General features: G+C 39.7%; 1 protein-coding gene across 1 annotated transcript in view; it reads right to left on the reverse strand.

Annotated features, from left to right (window-relative positions):
• The window catches only part of EMP3 (epithelial membrane protein 3 (MAM blood group)), a 32,591-nt gene extending 21,929 nt beyond the window's left edge, over positions 1-10,662 (reverse strand). Inside the window, exon 1 of the mRNA XM_075278601.1 lies at positions 10,564-10,662. The gene's annotated coding sequence lies outside the window, so the exon portion shown is untranslated. The remainder of the gene's footprint in view (positions 1-10,563) is intronic.
• Between the last annotated feature and the right edge of the window lie 527 nt (positions 10,663-11,189).

Raw genomic sequence — 11,189 nt, forward strand, 5'->3', positions numbered from 1 at the left:
ACTGCTAGAAAATGAAACGTTGGCCCTAGAGGTCTTGAACCTCAGGGTATCTGATCACTAATACAATGCATCCTCTAAAAGAAATATACAGGAGACAAGGCAAGCCTTCAATGGGCTTACAACTGTCATGGCAATTGATCACTGGGCCCGTATCTAGCTCCAGGGTCCAGTAATCTACCCGTTTGGAAAATGGTCCCTCAGTCAGCTTAGATTGAGGCTTCAGGGGGGTATTAAACAGCAGAGACCCAGTGGTTATATTAAATAAATGATATCCACAGTACTATTATGACAGATGTCGGGAAAAGGTTAATAATAACTATCTAATAGCCCTAGCTATTCCTCCCTTGAAGTAGTAAAGATCAGCTCTGCAGATCTCTACACACTGCCTTCTGATTTGAGTAAATATATGTATTGTCTTTATACTGTAATATTTCAGCTTTTGAGGCCCCACGTTTACATTGCCTGGGGCCCACTTTGTCTTAAATCATCCCTGATTACACCTCATTCATATTGTCCAATGCTATAGAATGTAATCTCAGGTGTTAGCAATGGCAACTGAAGATCATATGTCTCTAGGTAGCAGCCTTCGTATACTGTACATGCATGCAGAAAAGACTAACTTGTATTTTGCTTTGCACCTTAGTTGGAAGCATAATTTTACATTCCCTTGGCCTGTATGTAACATTTGTAAAGGGGCCCCTACCTTGTGCCATTTGGAATAGTGGTATATTTTATTTGACAGAGGGACCTTTAGGACCTCCTGAGAGTCCATTACCCAATAGTGACTGCCATTGTTGCACCCCCTATAACTACAGTATACTTCTGACCCTAGCTTTACAAAACTTCTATATAATTTTGTTCCTTTTGGAGGACAGCTACTTTGAATACCACTTATATATATAAGCTATGCTACAGCTATGCTACATTAGTAAAAGTTGGCAAGTATGTCTTTCAGCAACCTGTCCTATAGCCGGCTATTACATACAGGTCTACAGTACAAAATGGTTAATATCCTACATGTAATAATTGTGTTTTTAGGTATTTACTTAGAAGTACATCTTTTATCATACATACATGTAAAGTATTGTGTACATTCACATCTGTGTCTGAGTACAGTGCTTCCTACTATTTAGATATTTCGGGTTCCAATGGCGCAGATCAGCTGTTGCAGTATAGCTCCCAGTAAAGTTTATATGCCAGGAGTCGCACTGCTCACTCACAAAGTATATCTGCAGCTCTAGGTACTGCAGCGCTGTCCCAATTAAGTCTAGGTGGTAGCACAGCAGTACTCAAAGGGCAGCTAAAAAAATGCAACAAAAATGCATCTCGTTTTTTTCCACAGCGTGTCTCATTGCATTTTTCCTGCGTTTTTCTCTGCATTTTTTCTTCTCTTATTAAACCTACATGGAAAACACTTAAATTGAAATGCTACTGTAAAAAAAAAAACAAAAAAAAAAAACAAAAAAAAAAACAAATACAAAAAACCCCCCCAAAAAAACACATGTATTTGTGAAAACTCATCTATTCAACAACCCTTTTTTTTCTGCAATGTGTGGATTGGATTAGTCAGAATGTCATTCTGACTAATACTGTAAAATGTGTTTATTTTCTGCTGCGTTTCCACAGCAGCAGGGGCATAGCTACCAGGGTAGCAGCAGTAGCCGCTGCCACTGGGCCAGAGACATTAGGGGGCCCAGTGGGCCCCTGTTTTTTTTTGTTTTTTTTTTAATAGGCCGCCTGCACTTCCCCTTCTGCAAATGCAGCTGTGAGCAGGAGAGGGATAGGTGAGGCCACAGGCCCACGAACCCCACTAATACTATCATCATTATACTCTGAGTTTCTTTTCAGACCCTAGAGTAAAATGATCAAAGGCCCAGGGAGGTGAAGAAACATAAAAACCACTGTTACTTACCTCTCCAGCAGGCTTCGGGCCTGTTTGGTGACGTCACAGATGTAACGTGGCCCAGGCTAGTGTCATTATGCATCGCTCCGCCGGCCTGGGTCAGGTAACATCTGGGCGAACATGAAGATGGCTGAAATCAGCGGAGAGTGCATCAGCGTCCAAGAGAGGAAAGTAACAGTGTTTTTTATGTTTGTTCCTCCCCTGGGTCTTTGTGAAAAGACCCCAGAGAATAATAATTGTACAAGGGTGGTCCTCTATCGTGCATAATACTGTGTGCATGGGCCACTATGGGGCACAATAATGTGTGCAGGAATGTGGTTTGTGTGTGTATAGGGTGGGGGTCAGGAGACTGCAGGGGCCCATGTCAAATGTTTGCCTTGGGGCCACGCCATTCCTAGTTACACCAGTGCACAGCAGCCAAAATGCTTCATTTCTGAAACATGGGGCCTTAGCCTAAGATTAAGGCCTCACATTTCATAAAGCAGCTAAAAAAACAGCCAATAAAACATGCAGTTGAAGCACATTGATTTTTTTTCCACAAGTTTTTTCTCCGCGTTTTCTCTTTCCTTATTTAAGTCTATAGCGAAAACACAACCATTTCCACAAGTAAAATTGACATGCAGTGTTTTTGAAAATGCAACTTTTCCTCAGCATTTTTTCTGCAGTGTGAGGATGGAATCAGCTAGAATCTCATGTCCTTTGCTAGTACTGTAATACACGGTGTTTTTATGCTGTGTTTACGCAACTTGAGACCTTAGCCTAAAAAAAGACTTCCAATAGTGTGAATAATGACGTCTCTCGTTTACCCCAATTTAGCTTCAGATCATTCAGATTTCCTTCTGTGGTTTCCAGCAGCATTAGTCAATGTTTTATTTCTTTGTTGTCTATGGAGACAACACAAGCAATAAAGGAGTACACAGCAAGTCTTGGAGAAGTTTGTCTCCATTGGCAACTGAAGTAAACAACTCTATAAGTCTGAGAAACAGCGAGCACTTTGGGAAATTAAACTACAAACACAATAATAATACTGTGCACATCCACAAGTATATACTAATGATGCAATCTTGTGAAGCCACCAAGAGGTTGATAAACTCACTTATCATGTTTCCTGTTCACAGTTACAGCTTTTATTGAAAGAGAAAGCATTGCTCATAGCATGAGCATCAATAACTATTTCCTTCATAAAAACAAATAAACAGCATCTGTTAAATATAAGTATATTTACGTTCAGTAGATTTGGTGCAGAGACTTCCAAGCAACTTTTATATGAATAGAATTGATTTTACAGAAACCACAATAATTTCTGCAAGCTTCATTCAGATCAATGGCACAGACACAAAAATCAAATTTATCAAAAAAATATTCCATGTGTGAATATGCCCTTTAATGCTCCTTCAGCTGTTACACTGCATTGCATGGCACTTAATATCTGGTTTGTAAAACCTAAACTCAGACATCCTATTAGAGAATTTTATGTTAAAGGGGTATTCCCACCTCACGTACTCATCAGTCTTTACTACTGTAAAATCTTCTTTCTTCCTGGTTTCCTGCATCATTTGGTGGGTGGGGGTTCACATGCAACCTGCCGTTTAGCTCCGCCCCCAAATGCTCGTGTAGCTCCGCCCACCCATATTGGACTATGAAGTACAGGCAGCAGCAACTCCATTCTGTGTTACATACAGAGACTGCCTGTCTCTGCCATAATGAACACAGTTGAATTAGCTAGCCTGATAAATGGGAGAACAGAAGAAATGAAAGCAGCTCCTCTCCCCTATCTGATAGCAGGAAGCTAGGTCATGTGGTGTAGACACAGGAATAGCTAGATACACAGGCTCGCTCCCCTGCACTTATCCCCTCCTCCCTCCCCCCTGAGAGTAGCAGATACATCACTTGACTCATGAGCAGCTAGGTCAGGGCTGTGGCCACAAAGAATTGAATAAAGTAAGATAGTGGACAAACAAAGCAGTTTTGCTGAAGCAGTGTATTTAGGAAAAGTCTTACATCCACATTAACAAGCAGTATAGATAGGATCCTTGTGATGGGACAACCCCTTTAATAGGGGAGAGGAACCATCCTTCATGGCCAGAAAAGAGAGAGGTTACCAAGAGCATCTCTTGTTATGTAGGACCTATTGATTCGTCAGGTACTGTGTAATGCTTCATTTTGCTCTGGTGGCACTGTAGGGGAATTGAACACTTACTTCCAGCCCCTACTATAATAAACAGGGCATTGCCCAAGTGGGAAACCTCCTTTAATTATTTATACCAATCAGCACATGTCACAATAATATATAACAGACTTTTTATACAAGTCTTTGGCTAGGGCCACACAGCGACTTTGATCATGATGACCGCCATATTGCCCAGCAAATCCTTCACTCATGTTAGTGAATGGAGTACAATGTGACCTGAGGGTACTGTGGCTGCTGCAATCAAATTGAACAATGTTCAACATTTTTGTGACTAAAAGTCGTATCACCCTCAGGTCCTAATGCAATTCCGTTCACCAATATGAATGAAGGGGTCTTAGGGCGAAACAGTGATCTTTGGTTGCAGCCAAAGTCACCGTGTGGTCATAGCCTTATATTTAAAGGTAAGGGGGTGTTCACACTACCGTCAGTGTCCGACAGGTAGTGTCCGCTCCTAGTGTCAGTTCAAAATCTCGCACGGACATTAGGAGCAGACACTAGCTGTGTCCGTGACACTTGTCATTAATTTAAATGGCGATCGGGTGCATTCTTTTGCACTCCGAGCCTGTCCTTAGCTGTCCGTTTGTAAAGATGTTCAACTTTTCAAGCAGACATCTTTACAAGCGGACAGTGAAGGACAGGCACGGAGTGCAAAAGAACGCACCCGATCGCCATTTAAATGAATGACAAGTGTCACGGACACAGCTAGTGTCCGCTCCTAATGTCCGTGTGAGATTTTGAACGGACACTAGGAGCGGACACTACCTGTCGGACACGGACAGTAGTGTGAACGCCCCCTAATGCAAATGAATATTTGGCTACTAGTTTCTTCAGGGGAAACTCAATTCTAACATTGTATTTATTTCATACTTTCTATCAACTGTGTTCTAATACAGTAGGAAAGGAGTTTAGAATGTCAGTATGTGTGTATAGGGAATGTGTCACCAGAAAATGGCCTAGATTTTAAACCAAGTTTTTATGTTAAACATAAGCTGTTAGAGCAGAGGAGAAGCTCATGGATGACCACCCCCAAAATCATCTACAGAAAATAAAAATCTACAATCAGAAAATAAAAACAGATTAGATATATTTCACTAGTTTCAATAAATGAATAAAAAAAATGATAATACATTTCTTTAAAAATTTGTAGGAGCCTTCACTGTTTAACATCACTAAAGTATTGTATGCTAAGCTTGAAACAGTTATTACATTAAAACCATTAAAATGCAATCGTATGATCTATGTTCTTCTCCTCTGTACCCATGGAAGAAGACACGGAGCAAATCTCATGTTGGGGTCTGAACAGTGGTGTAAAAAAAAAAAAAGGAAATGGGACATTAAGATGGTCCAGTGGGCCACTGATGTTTTGTTTTTAATGGGCCGTAACCCAAGCAGGTAATGGGCCCTATTTACTTATCAATCAACACTCCTGCTCGGGGGAAGTGGAGGCGGTTGTGATCAGGCGTGTGAATCCAAGTATAATAATTGGAGGCCCAGGGGAGAGGAGGGAACATAAAAAACAATGTTACTTAGCTCTCCTGCACTCCAGAAGGCTTCAGGCTGTGTGCAGGGACCACTACGCAGCATAATACTGTGTGCAGGGGCCACTATGGGACATTATACTGAGTGCAGGGGCTACTATAGGGCATAATACTGTGTGCAGGGGCCCCTATGGGGCATAATACTATTTGTAGGGGCCACTATGGAACTTGAAATTTCCCCACTGTAGGAATATTAAAGGATTATCTTCTCTTAATAGTGAGTGCAGGAATGCGGTTGTGCGCATGTGCAGGGAGGTGAGGAGGGGGATTGGGCCAGTCGGGTCGGGGAGGGGGGGGGGGCATGTCAAATGTTTGCCTTGGGGCCCAGCCATTCCTAGTTATGCAACTGGGTTTGAGGTTGCGGCCAAAGCCTGAATGATACCATGTGACATACTGGTTAGTGTATTGTAGTATGTGTTATTATGGAGCATCAATTGCCTTTTTTTGGAATTTAATATATTTGATTGTAAACATACAATAGGTTTTCCCATACATGACCTTATCCGGTTATGACCTCCCTACTCCTGTTGACTTTTGAAAGTTTTTGTCATGTTTGGGTTTACCTCTATAAATTCATGTAAATGGAGGAAACGATAGATAGATAGATAGATAGATAGATAGATAGATAGATATGAATGAGATGTTCTGCCAAAATATAAAGAACCATATACAGATATCTTTATTGGTACAAGTATTCACCAAAGGTCAACAATATTGAACCTCTGTATATAATCTGCATATTTCTTCCATAAAGGATTTGTCTTAAAAGTCTGGGGTATATGCAATTAAAAAAAAACAAAAAAAAAAAACCTCCATGTATTGGATGTATAATCATCTATAGCAGGCTAGATATACCCTAACACTGCTCCTAATCTAATGGTGAATATTATAATGCCAAAAATAAAGACCAGTGTAATAAACACCTCCAAATACTTACCTGCTATACCATAAACATCTATAAATTATCCCTGGACTTGAGATTGGAAGCAAAGTCCCCACGTGTATCACGTCAAGTAGAGGCTTCCTCTAGAATGACACATATTCGGAGAGCATCTCTTTCTCATGCATGCAATTTTTTTTTGTTGTAAAACTACTTTTACACATTACCCACATACCAGTGACCTCATGGTAAACCAATGTTTTCAAAAACACTTGACAGATGAGAAGACATTACATTTTCATGTTTATTTCCATCTTGTTATGTGATATATGTCTCATTTACAGTCCTGTAGTCCCTTAATTCTGCTTTTTTCTCTATAATCGCAGAATGTAGTTTATAGAATTTAAAGGGGTATTCTCATCTCCAGGATCATTTTTTAAGCCTGTATCTAAAGCGGACTATAGAACTTTACCCAATATACATGCACTATGTGCCTCACATTGCTGATAATGTCTTCTCTGTATTTACAGCTCATTGACTAGGTTTCACGCCGCCTGTGTTATCTAGCTACAATGGCTGGGCTATTCTCTTCTCTTCACTAATGGACAGCTAATGGAGCCTCCTGTCATCTCTTCAAACTTCATTTTAGCAGCTGAGCCTTGATAAGTACAGTGTTTGAGCAGTGCCTCTTATCTCAGTAAGGAGCTAAAATCCATTAATAAAGTATACTATACAATATTTAATAATATCACAAATTCTGCTAGAAAATCAAAAGTTGTCTGAAAGTTTTGTTACATTTTAAAGAGGTATTTCCATCTCAAGGATCCTATCTAAACTGCTAACTTATAAATGCAAGAGTTTTCCTGAATATATTGATTTACACAATATTGCTTTGGTCTCTGGCCTGGTCTCTCTCCTAATCTAGTATCACAGGTTGGATGACTGCTATCTGGAGGGGAGGGGGATACATTTTGGGGGGGATCTTGCTTGCTCTCCCTGTCCCGGGCAATCAGTTCAGGTAATTATATTTTACAGAAAAGGGCTCAGACAGTGGACTTGCTTAGAGTGTGTTATCTTTGTATGCATACACAGATTTGAGATTGATGCAAGCCCACTGTCCCTCCTGGCAGCATGTAAGTTTTTCTCTCTCCAAACCTAGGTAATGTAATATATATTTATTGTGCATATTATTTGATCTGCATTTATGTTAGATTTATAGTAATCATAATAAATAATCTACCATTGCAAAAGTAATGCCTATATCCCCTGAGGATACTTCATAGTATGATGTCCATCAAACAGTCAAAGTCCTCCCCCCTGCTTGTTGGAGAATGCAGGAAGTGTGAAGAAGAGATAGCAAGCAAACTGGTGAGAGTGGCAGATAGGAAAACCTCTTTATGTTCGTAGATTTCCTGACATACTCCAAAAAACACGCTGATAGGTTTGCTGGTTTCCTATTGTATAAAATAGCCCTATATTTGCATCCAGATAAGAACATTAGATTGTAGGCTCACTGAGGACAAACACTGATGTGAATAGAGACATTCTCTGTACAGCACTACAGAATATGTTGGCATTGTATATGTGGTGTCAAATTAATAAAATAATTATTTGCTATGTTCAGCTCCATCATTTCTTGTCTTCACATGTTTCCATTAGCTGGGGGAGATGTACATTTTTTTTTTTTATTGTATATACATAATCTTTACCCCTATACAAACATGTGATTCTTGATCTTTGTGTGCATTGCAGTGTCTCTCTAAAAAAATCTAGAAATATGTTGTGGCACCTCTCTTTTTCTCTCAAGTCATAGAAAATACCTGTTTTTATCCATCTGCCTATGCAGAGACATGCTATATGAGTTCTATACCTTTAGATAGCATGCTTAATAGTCCCAGTCAGGAGTCTCCATCTTAAATTCTGTCAAAAATTTCAGTCGAAAAGTCCTGTATGCATGATTTTTTCATCAAGTAAAAGGACGCCCAATTTAATGGATACCTGATGGACCCCTTTAGTCAATCAGGATCTATCTCTCATATGATGTATCTAATAACGGAACAGAAAAATGTAAATCCTAACAGAGATGTGAAAATAGCCTTACGGGGGTAAAACTAGAGAGACAAAAGAATGTTGAAAAATATATTTTAATGGTTGCATTCATAACGGGAATAGTCACTAAGTTTTCCTTTTACCTATTTTTCTATATAGAAATGAATTGGGGTAATAACTGCATGAAAGATCACCTCAGACATATGTCCTGAGTAGGTTTTTCCAAATATACATGAAGGAGTCACATAGTCAATAATCCAATTTCAGAAGTCAAACCAACACATTCAATGAAAGCCAGCAATAAAATCACCTTTGGCTAAAAAGTCAATCTTAGAAACATAAATTGATACATGTACTGGCACATTCAGTACAGGTCCATGTATAAGATAAACTAGCATGTATTACATTCACTTCAAGGTTTCTTCAATTATCTTTCCTTAGCATTGAATGCAAATAAATGTTTTACAAAAATTTTTACAGCAAACATCAACAGTTTACCTAAGGTAAATTGGTTTTCCAACCACAAAAAGTGGTGAAATGGGGCCACACAGTGGCTCAGTGGTTAGCACTGCAGCCTTGCAGCGCTGGAGTCCTGGTGTTCAAATCCCACCAAGGGCAAAACACCATCTGCAAGGAGTTTGTATGTTCTCCCCGTGTTTCCATGGATTTCCATCCCATATTCCAAAAAAGACATACTGATAGGGAAAAAATGTACATTGTGAGCTCTATGTGGGGCTCACAATCTAAATAAAAAAAAAAAAAAAAAAATATGGTGAAATATCATGGGTGTCATGTAAAGCACCCCCACTTTCCATGTGATAAGTATAATACTGGTGTCCTATTTGGCTGTAAGGAAGTGTTTAGACCCCCTCAGCCTATATGGCCTGGTAGTGACTGCTTCCTCTGTTTCCACTATTGCAATGCCCATGTAACATATCACTAATATTTTGCAAATCTAATGCCCGGTTCAGATCGCATGGGGGGACCCCCCCCTCAAATAGAATATCAAATACATTGGCAAACTGTGAGCTTAGGGAAGCACCCGACCCCATAGACTATAATGGGGTCTGTGTGTTTTCCGTACGGTGTTCACACAAGTTATGTGGAGTGGAAAGTAGTTCATGAAGTACTTTTCTCTCCGCATGTTCCGTGTGAACACCGCTCGGAAAACACACAGACCCCATTATAGTCTATGGGGGTCTGTGTGCTTTCATAAGCTCTCTGCTTGTTAATGCATTTGGTATTCCATTCAGGGGGTGCCCATGTGGACTCCCCCAACAGAATACCGAATGCAGATGTGAACCAGGCCTTAGTGATGTTAAGACTGAAAGCTCACAATTTTTCTCTTATCGGCAGTTCTCATGTTGACCCACTGTGAATACATCATGTCAGACTATAGTCATCCTAGTGTTATACCAATTACATTACACAAATGAAATACATCTTTGAGAGATCAGTTGTGAACCTAACTATAACTATATGTGGATATGCCCAGCAAACTCTACAGAAATATCCTTTTATTGGAGAGATGGCAAATACTTCTAGCAGATTGTTTTTGCAGTTACTTGTACACAGAACTAGTTTTTCTACTGGAAAAAAATGTCCACATGGACCAACGATGGTCAACAGACAAAATGAATGGGTGCATTTTACTAGTGTAAAAGAAACCACATGCTCATTCTAGACTATTACATGTCTGGAGTTCATTTAACTTCTCCCTCCACATGTCAGGGCCCCACCAGTAAACTATCCTGAACATCTGTGCTTTTCTATTTTCTGCAGAAAAACAGATCAGCAGAAGGAGAAGTAGCAAGGGACGTGCTAGTTTGTAGATTACTCCTTTCATTGTAAGAGGATTTAGTCTTATGTTTTGCCGTTTAGCAATATTTTTATCTATATGTGGTAAAAGGAGAAAAAGTTATCCAAAGTATAATAATAGTATAAAGCGTAACACATACCAGGTTATAGAGAATTCTTTAGTGTAAATAATAAAGTGTCTTACCACAAAGATGGATCAAAACAAGAAACTTCTCTTAAGAAGATGATCTGTCTCTTTCTCTGTAGCACTGTAGTCCTCTGTTCACAGAAAAGTAATGCCTTAAGCGGGAGTTTGCATGAAGTGTTTGCACTTCAGCACTCCTCCCTTCTGCTAAAAGTTGATGGAGACCTATACCCTCCCACCCCACACCCATCCAAACCACACGTCAAAGAGAACTTTTCTAGGCATATTAATCACAGCCCCCACCAACACCCTTCCCTTTTCTAAACCTGGGCAGCTCTCCAGCACTCACATTCTGCAACTGTCTCTACAGACAGATGTTTTAGGTTAAGTTAGGATCGCAAGTAGTTACAGTGTGTCGGTATAGAAAAGTGAACATCAGATGCTAAAGTATAGAATAAATCTCCCTCACATGTATTATAAAGCTAGAGTTATTCAGTTCTTAAAGCGTTTTCAGAGACTTTAGTTATCTAGGATATTTTGCAACACAGGGGTTTGACACAGCATCTTCATGGAGCTACTATCTCTTCTCTGTGCTTTTAAGGATTTCCTTTGGATTTTTGAGTTTCATCTCCCACATTAAAGCATACTGATAAGATATTTGTCTTACAGTGTAGCTATCGCTGCAT

The sequence above is a fragment of the Leptodactylus fuscus genome, chromosome 6 (genome assembly GCF_031893055.1).
Source record: "Leptodactylus fuscus isolate aLepFus1 chromosome 6, aLepFus1.hap2, whole genome shotgun sequence".
Taxonomy (NCBI): Eukaryota; Metazoa; Chordata; class Amphibia; order Anura; family Leptodactylidae; genus Leptodactylus; species Leptodactylus fuscus.